Below are 10427 nucleotides of genomic sequence, written 5' to 3'. Positions count from 1 at the left end.
AACCTATTTTCTACTGTTTGATTGTACTGGTGCAGACCATATCCAACATGTTGAAGAATGAATTGAAATAAAGTTAAAAGAAATCTATGTTTAAATAAAGAGTGTGACAGACTTTTTTGTAAACATTTTCTCCATTCATGACTGAAGTGTCTCCCCACATGTTGTGAACAAATCATTTGCAAAAAATATTTTATTTTATTCTACTTTATTTTATTAAATAGAAATTAAAATAATGTGTTTAATTTACGATTTTAATTACTTGTATTTTATTGAACTCATAAAGTAAAATAAGTTTAAACAAAATGAAAGTGAATTAAAATGAAATAAATGTTTAAAGATATTTTAAGATGACTGTTTATTCTTGCTAAACGTTTTAATAGATGATGGTTTTGGGACTATTTACAAACTATTTGTTAGGGTTGGGATCATGACAGTGTGAAGATAACTGTCTAATATTTATTAAATATGAGATTAAAACAGAAAGCTTTTAAGTGTAGTATTGTTGCATGGGATTAAAACCCTTAAAACAATTACTATTCTTCATCCACGCTGCTGATTCGCAGGACGTGAAGAACCTCTGTGGTTTGGAAGCCTTAGACGCCACCTTCTGGACAGACGACGCTTTGCACCTTCACTGATGCCAGTCACAATAATTCTCCCTCAGTGCTGAGTACAGCTGTTGATGATCATGATGACTGACGGGAAACAGGAATTACTTAAACATGTTTAATTTTTCAATAAATAAAGAAAATGTTTAGATCTTATAATGTATTTGACATCACGGTTTTTAGCTACTTTTATTGTGTTTTCCTGTTTTTTAGAGGTTGTAGCAGATTTACTTTACCAGTGAAAATTAAAATGAAGATTAAGTAAGTTTTAATAGGTGTATATTTTCATCCTACTCTTCTAAGCAAACTGCTCTATAATGAAAACAATTTTCATCCTGCATATGAATGTAAGAAAGCTGTATATTTGATATATTCATAATCAACTGCGCTGATGTACTGTCTGACGGTCTTAAACTGCGATGGAGCAGGCAGGAAATGAAACAAATTCGATTGGCTTTCCACTCTGTGTCCAAGGATTGGCTGCTTTGTTTCCTTCTGATTGTTCAATTAAAAGTGCGCCTCCACTTTAGAAGGCTGGACCCATTACAGAAAGTAATTTCAAGAGCCAAGCTGTTTGCCCTGCTTGCCTCTCTGCTACAAGGAATTCCCTCTTCACTTCTCTGCAGTCGAGCCAAGGCAGAAAGTGTCGGTAATATTAGCTCCCATTTTTATTGAGAGATCCATTAATAGTAGCCTCCTGCCGCTGACCCTTTGACCCCTGCTGACCCTGAGACATCATGTTACCAACCAGTCAAACGTAGAGTTAAAGCAAGTGAACGAACATCTTTTAAATACAATAAAACTAAACTGCAGATTTGAGCTGTAGAAGTGACTTGAATCACAGATCTCACAGCTCGTCCTGACACTAAGATATTTCACAATCCATTAAAGATTTTATTAATTAAAGCATCTCTACTATTTCCTTTTCATACATTGTGACTGCCAACTAAAAGGAGATGAATCTTTGCCCAGAGAGCTGCTTCAGAAGAGAAAAAACAACATTAGGCGGCACTCTAGGTTGTGCATTAGGAAAAATAACATTCGGGATGGGGTTGTGTACAGTAATATACTACCATTAAGTATCCTACTTATCTAATGCAACCATTTAGTGTGCCAGGTCTTTACGAGGAGCGGGGAATTTCTCTGAAATCATCCTGACATGTATGCTCGAGTTGTCTGCTTGCAGTATGTGTTGACAGTGTGAACCTTTTATGGAGGAATATGAGTGCTGTATCGTTTCCAGCTCCTTGACAAACTATTTCTGAGCATGATGGCTGAATACGTTCATTGCAGCTGTATGACGGGTCATTTAGGAAGTATCATTCCTTCAGTACTTCACAGGATCTCTTTATCAGCTGCCGAGCACCCCCACAATAAATGACTGTGTAACTTTATATAAATGCTTTTGTCTGATGGCTACATAAACTGCACTCTACCTGTTTTTTGACAGCCAAGGTCTGGGCCCGGGACGGGTGCTGAAAGCAAACACCTGATTGTATTAGTGTCTCCCCTTTAAGCTGTTGTCACCTAGCTGACCGATTATGGGCAATTACCTGCTCTGTCGGAATCCTAGCCGAATAGATTGAATTCAGATTGATTTTTGCCCAGGAAAGAGGGGGGAATTTAAAGCCTTTTTTAATTGGGTATTTGGTGTGTGCTGATCTGAACACCGTGGCCTTCCCCAGGGATCCTTTATGGGCCAATAATGGCATTGGAGTGGGGGGGTTGCTGCAGTCTCGTCAGCCGACTCTCTCCCAAGGCCATAACCCTGCATTTGCTCTGAGTGCTTTTCTATTATGCATTGATAGCTGAGCATCAATCAATAAGAGGGGAAACAGAAAACCCAGCGAAACCAACTTCTTAAGTGTAAAATGCCTCTTAATACCCAGGGCCTTTCAAACAACTTAACCTGGACGCTTTTTACCCTCACCCTTCCTCCCTATGCTCTTTGAGGGACATTTACCGGCGCCTGGCGACACAATGTTTTATTTAGGAGGGCTGGAAATGTTCAGCTCTCAGGTGAAAATGCACCACAGACCTCTTGTTATGCTTCAGCAATACATTACTGGGTGTGTGCAGGCACAAAAACAAGCTCGCAGACGCAAATAGAACCATGCATTTCAACTATATCTGCTCATTCTGTTCCTAGTTGAAACATCTTGGCTTGTGAAGCAAGAAAAAGAAGCTGTGGTCATCAGTTGTTTGGGTTTGCTTCCAGTGATAACCATCTTCAAGGTTGATAAGGTCGGAGAACTTAATTTTTCTATGTGAATGTAGCATGTCATGAAATCCAAACCCACACATGGGCTGAAGATGATACAAAAAGAAGATGGCCCCTTTAAACAAACTTTTCAGCTGGTTGAGATTCCTGGAAGGAAAAAATGGGAAAACAAAGCCTAACCCACAGATAAGAGGAGCATTGGGGATTGGACCTCCTTGGTGAAAGAGATAAGAAGGAGACAGTCACAGCAATGACCAGCCACACAATACACAAGCCCACTTCCAGCCGTCTAAATCTCCCATCAGCACCAGTCCCCGACGGCCCTCCTGTCACCACTAATGCACCTTTTCCTATAGGACAAAGCCCCAGATACAGTAAGGTTATCTGGAGCTTTACAGGAATTCTCGGAATTGGCAAGTTCACCTTTCCTTTAGTCCCGATGACAGGAGAAGATACAGATGGAGGCTATCGATTGTTGGTAGCACAGCATGTTTTCATTCCACACCCCTGATAAGATTTAGATGCTGCGTATTGCTTTTACCTGACACCCAGCTCCGGTTGGACACTAGAAAATTTTAGAGTTGGAACAACTATGATAACTTTGAATTTCCATGTTTCAAGAAGTATAAACAATGAAATATTAATGCAAATGTTGCATTAGGGAACAGAGGGAACAGTGATTTCCAAGAAATTTCCCACTAGAATGTTTATGTGTGAAAGATCACTTCCAGTGCTTGGAAAAAGTGTTGACACTCACTGAGCTTTTTGACATTTTATAAAATTACAATCACAAACAGTATATTCTTCTGGTGTTTAATGTGATATACCAACTCAGTGTAGTGCTTTCAACATTGATTTTGAATTCTTTTAAAATCTGAAAAAAATGGGATGTTTGTATGCAGGCCTTTTAATGAATTAAAATGTGCGTTCCGATGAGGCTTGATTAGATTAAAATCACTTCCCCGCTGAAGAAAAGCATTCCCACAGCATGATGCTCCCTCCACCATGTTTCACCAAGGGAATGGTGTGTTCAGGGTCATGTACAATGTTAGTTTTCCCTCACACAGAGCATTTTGCCTAAATGTGCAGTTTTGGCCTCATGTGACCAGAACATCTTCAACTGGAAACATGACTTTTTATAGCTTTCTTTTAACTACGGCTTTCTTCTTGCCACTCATAGAGATCAGATTAGTGGAGTGTGTGACTAATTGTTGTCCTGTGAACACATTTTCACGCCTGAGCCATGGATCATCAGAGATCCTCCAAAATTATAATGGACCTCTTGGCTGCTTTGAACTTCTCCACAACTTTGTCCCTCACCTGTCCGCTGTGTTTCTCGGTCTTCATGATGCAGTTCGTTCACAAACAAACCACTGAGGCCTTCAGAGAGCAGTTGCACTTATAGACTGCTATTCTTTAAAGGGAAATTAAAATAACACACAGGTGATTTATGAGTTAGGTGACTTCTAAAAGCTGATATTTACACGATACTTTTTTTTTTAGGATTATAACAGTGAGGGAGGGTTGAATATAAATCCGCGTTTCACTTTCAGACTTTCGTAGTCTGCTTTGTGTTGGTTTAAAATTCTAGTAAGGTACATTTAAGTTTGTGGTTGTAATGTGACAAAATGTAAAAATAGTCTAGGGGGGGTGGGTATACTTTTGCAAGGCTTTGTATTTGATTAAAAAAATAGAATCTCTACTTTCAGTCACTGTTTAGGATTTACAGACAAAAATATCAACCCGTCCGGGGGGCTAGTGGAGTTTTGGACATATATGCAAAGAGAGGATGCCCCCAGACTACTTTGGTTACACAAACTTTGTTTTTGGCCTCAATGCATCAGCGCCCTCTCCCTCCATCTGCCATCTGCTGCTGAAGAATCTGTTTCACTCGATGAGCCAAGCCCAGCCTTTATTGGTCCTAATGGCACTATCAGCTGAGCCGCCAAACCCAATTACCTTTTAAAAAGGGAGGCCACCCCAGCTAATCATGGCTGCCTAACCTGATTTGCCTGTGATGAAGAGATGGGATAAAGAGCAGTTAATGGAGGGAGAATGATCTCACAAATACAAAAAACTCAATTCATTTCTCCGGGAGAGCAATCTGTCCGATTCAGCGGTAATGGAGTGGAGATTCATTAGACCTCAGGCCTTAGTAGTAGCAACGTCCCCTTATCAACTAAATGACAAAAGAACATTAACTGTGCTTCACTTACAGACTTTATGTTGTTGGGAACAGACATATAAAAGCTTCCAGACTGGTAGCTGGGGCAAGATATCAATTTGGATAAAAAACAGGAAAGAAAAACAGTCTAACCAGTTGTTAAACAACAAAACAACTAGGTTCATTTTGGTTTTAAGTGTCCTATTTCTCAGACCTTAAAAAAATGTCCAAGTAGCTTTGCAGCATACATATTAAACACATTTAATAGACTGTTTCTTGCTGTGTGTTTTTTTTGTTTTTTTGCTTACAATGAGGTAGGATTCAGGTTCAAATCTAAATTACTACCACTGTTGAGTTTTACTCCACATGAAACTATAGGGGATTACCCACTTACACAAAACTAAGATTTCTGGAATGCATAGTGTTGTTTTAGTCTCTTCTTTTACTCCCTAAGCCTATACTGTGCTGTGTATTACCCAAGTCATCCAACATCCGCTTTTTGCTCCAGCAACCTCATTCACAGCATGTCCCGTTGATGATGTCAGGGACACATGAATGACCAATTGATGCCAAAAATGTAATGCAGAGCCTGAATAGATGAGAGCATGACCCCCAACCCCTCAGAATCCACGCGCTGCTTCAGCTTCAGCTTGGTCTGCCTCAAATATGATCCAGAGGACGTTGGCTGGATAGTGCATGGGCCATAGCCAGGGTTTGCAGACGGACATTAGGCCAAAGCCAGAGTTAAAATCCTATTAGTTTGAGTTGGGAATCAGATTATCGTCGTCGAGAATCACTCGTCTGGCAACTAGGGTCTAATTTACGCCAATCAACGGCAATTATTGAGGGGAAGGGAGCCCCTATTAGAGAGCCTCATCCACTTAGTCTAATGAATGGGGAAGATTCAATCTTGGCTGTGGAGACGCATTGGAGGGCTGCAGCTGAATGCAACTGCAGCAGCAGGCCAAAGAGGAGCGGCTGTTATTTATCAATGGAGGGGTGCTGTCAGAGCACACATGCGTTAGCCGTGGGGCAACGGGCTCTGGTTTTCATGGTCTGGAAGTACTCTGTTCAGTATTACAACTCGTGTAGCTCTCTGTTGCCTGTTATTAGAATCATGGGTACATACAGTGAAAAAGTGAAGACGAATTGCCACTCACTCATTTTTTATGTTTTTGCTTTTTTTTTATCCCATTTACAATTTTCAGACCATCCAATTAATTTAATATCAGACAAAGACAACCAGACTAAATACAGCAACACAGCAACACAATAAAATTAATTCATTTATAAAGGGAAAAAATATCAAAATCAAACTGACCCTATGTTAACATTGCCCAAAACATGAACTGTAGTCATACACAAGCCTGTTTAGTATCAGATTTGTAAAATCAAGAAATCACTTTAATAGAACATCTCTGACAGCATGAAGTAAGCTAAAAGATCCAAAAACCATGACATCATACATCAATTCATGACATTTGGGTTATACTGTAGGGCAATAAGCAAAAGCACACCATAAAGTCTGGCCCAGGATTGTCTAAAAAGTAAAACTTTTAAAAGGTTTGTGGCTTGGCCTAGTCCAAATCTGGACTTAAATCCAATTCACATAATGTGGCATGATCTTAAACAAGCTTTTCATGTGATAAAACTGTCCAATGTTGCTGAACTGACACAATTCTGTGTGGCTCAAAATGCCTCTAATAGACCTATTGCCTGTTATTACGAACTCTCAACGGTAGTTGTTAGGTTTAGGGTCAATTACGTTACAATGTCAAGTTGGTTTGGATAGCTTTTTCCCCTTAATTGTGACAAAACACAAAAACAGAAGAAATCCATAGAGAAAACACTTTTTACAGAACTGTATGTGTATACAATCTTTTTAAGTTTCAAAATTTATTATTAAGTTGTATTTCTCTAAATACTCAAGGAAAACATTTTTATTGTTTAGATGAGCATAAACAAAATGTTAGAAACAGCATAAAGTTCACACATTCCTCTCTCTTACTTTTTAGATGACATCATTCCTAATAATAAATTAATGTTTTCCAAATATTAATATCTGGATATTTTAGTTTTTGCTTTTTATGCATTGTTTCCATCCATCCATCCATCCATCCATCCATCCATCCATCCATCCACTACTTATCCAAGTAGATTAGGTTGCAGGGGCAACAGGTCCAGGAAAGAGGGGATCCCAAGGCGTTCCCATACCAGGCGCGAAACCCAGTCCCTTCAGCGAGTTCTGAGACTTCCTTGGTGTCTCCTCCCGATGGGACGTGCCAGGAAAGCCTCAGAAGGGAAGCCCTCGGGGCACATCCTTATCAGATACCCGAACCACCTCAGGTGACTTCTTTTGATTTGGAGTAGCAGCGGCTCTATTTTGCTTGAATGATGGAACTCCTCTCCTTATCTTTAAGGCTGAGTCAAGCTACGCTTCAGAGGAAGCTCATTGCAGCCGCTTGTATCTCATTCTTTTGGTCATGATCCATATCTCATGGCCATAGGTGAGGGTTGGAACATAAACGGACCTGTAAATAACCAAAACCGACCGAAGCAGCTCCTGCATTATTGTGGACGAAGCTCCAGTCTGTCTGTCCATCTCCCACTCCAACCTACAACCTACCACATCACTTGTGAACAAGACACCAAGATACTTAAACTCTTCTGCTTGAAGCAGAGACTCACCCCCAACCCAAAAGAGGGAGCCACCATTTCCAGGTAGAGAACCATGGCCTCAGACTTAGAGGAGCTGACTCTCCTTCACATTTGGCAGCGAACTGCTCCAGTGCACAATGGAGGCAGTGGCCTGAAGAAGCCGACCGAACAAAATCTGTCTATTTTGCAATTTACTCACATTTTCCAGAGAAAGCACATTTCGTGATGTAAACTGAGAGGAAAGAGTATGTATTTGTGCTTGCTATATGTAGTTGCAAAATGTTTTTAACCCAGTGACTCAAATGTGACAACTGACTCACTCTGAAAATGACTTTTTTTATTTTTCATCCTATCACAAGAACGTTTGAAAACTTCAACTTGTACTGAACATTGCAGATTGATTTGCTTTCTCACACTGCCCTCTGCTGTTAGACAAGAAGAATGTGAATGTCTCTGTAGCTGAGAAACAAGGTCAGCAGAAGACTCTATGCTTAGGACTCTTTTAAAGAGTATTTGTAGAAGAATAAAACGTAGAAATAACTTTGCAATCATTTTAAAGGGGTTAATATTACACTATTGATCATAACTGGGGGAGGAAGCTGAAGTAGGACTCAAACCATGGAAAGTTAATTTGCATATTTGCCTTGCATGTGCAGTTTGAACGTTTTTGTGGTGTCACAAATTGCATCAGATTTTGTGTTATGACTCCTTACATGCTTCTCCCACAATCCACTGTGATGCGTCTTTTATTTTTTAGACTTGTTTTCCATAAATAATTGAGATATGAAAGGAGGGTAGTTTCTATCTGTATCTGGTAGATGTGTCCTGATAATCGGAGTCTTTAATGGGGGGAATTCCGAGGCCTTTAATGGCCTTATGATGGGGTTTAGCTTTTCCAAATTGGTGAGAGGGTGCAGACTTGCACAAAGTTATTATTAACAACAAATTTCCAGCGCTGAGGGTTTCATTTCCGACCGAGGCCGCTCTGACTTTTCCGAGTTGAATAAATGCATAAAATAAAAGGTAAACCTTTTATCGCTTTCTTATATTGCAACTTTTGTACATTTTTATTGAAAAGATTCACCCAAATTATTTCATTAAAACAATAAAATAAAGAACTTCTGCGCATCATATTTCACTATCACAAATATTAATGTTAACTACAAACTGAATAAACATCCCCTGGAAATGAAGAAAACAAAGTATAACATGGTCTTCCAGATTTATTAACGGCTAAAACTGGTTGTGGTTAAAGGCCACTCACGCAACAGAGTGACTCAACTTGTTCCTTTTTCTTAGCTGCTTATGGGAACAAGGGGATGAAGTCATTTCAGCCTGTGCCCTTTCCCTTTTGAAATTTGACTGATCAAACCTAAAAAATTCAAAGTTTAAGACTGCGGGGGTGTCAAACCATGTTTGTTCCTGTGGCAACCTTCACATCTCTCTACATGTGGGCTGCTTGTTCCACTTTACTTCATGCACTCTCATAATCGCTAATCACTGTCCCCACCAAAAATCCTTAATGATTTCAGCTGCTGAAAATGCCCTTCCATCAGACGAAAAGTTTCAATTATGCCATTTGGTTGTAAACATTGTCAAGTGTTCTCCCCACCCCCTCTTGTCCGATCACACAGTAGCCACTTCCTCCAGGGTGACTATGTGCCACTTTTAAAGTTCTTATTTTAACAAAAGTAGGTAAAAGCTAGCCCAATAACTCTTTTAAAGAAAGTTTGTTTAGTGGAGGGATGTTAATGTATAAGCACAAAAGACCACTGTGTTTTCTTTTGAATAAAGCCACATATCAAATTAAGAAGTGTTGAGGCTCCAACTGTCCTGTAACATCTATTACTATGTTGGCATTATCAAAAACTAGACACCGGTGTGGCAGGGTTTAAAAAGCAACATGCATGGATCCATAAAAAAGCTCTTATTTCAGAATAATGTGACAAAGGAAACCCATGCAAGCAAATATTTTAAGCAATCTCATCAACAGGGGATTCCCCAAACACAAACTTAGTCTATCAAAGGGTCATTATGCATTTTTGTGAAGAGGATACTACTGTGTACCACAACTGCCCTTTTGTCAAAGGTGAGAGGAAGCCCCCTTTTCATTACGTCCTACTATTTCACCATTTGAACTGAGAGAATCAAAACAAACATAATGGAAACATATGCCTGAATGATGAGACTTGACTTAGGCCAAAATAGATCAGGAAGTGATGTTGCTACTGGAACTTAACCCAGGACGGACCACAAACCTGCTTACAACTTTACAGCACTGTCTGTGGTTCCCTCAAAAGTTTCAGCTCATAAAATTACTAACTTTAAAACATCCAAATTATATAATTTGTTCACTAATTATAAAATCATACGTGTAGTTATTGATTTCATTAGTTACCCCATCAACACACCTGTTACTGTATGACCCCTTCTCTTTTCCAATGGTTATAATCAGTCTGACAGAGAGAGGTATCCCAATCCTTGTGGTTTTAGTATAACAATGACCATCAGTGGGACCCTTTGTGGGGTTCCTTGAGACAACATTGTTGTAAATAAGCGCCGTTTAACTAAATAATCTGAACTGAAACTATCTGTGTAGTTATGCTGCTATAGGCTTAGGCTGCTGGAGGACATAATGACCACTTTCACCCTCTTCGCTACATTCTCATTCTACTCTCCAATTTTGCATTGTTTGCTGTTATTTCAGCTTTTAACTTTGTTCTCTCTTTTCTCTTCCTAGAAGCTACACCTGGCCTGGCTCTGTGTCTACCTGTGA

This window comes from Girardinichthys multiradiatus, chromosome 23 (genome assembly GCF_021462225.1).
Source record: "Girardinichthys multiradiatus isolate DD_20200921_A chromosome 23, DD_fGirMul_XY1, whole genome shotgun sequence".
Taxonomy (NCBI): Eukaryota; Metazoa; Chordata; class Actinopteri; order Cyprinodontiformes; family Goodeidae; genus Girardinichthys; species Girardinichthys multiradiatus.
This window is presented reverse-complemented; position numbering follows the sequence as displayed.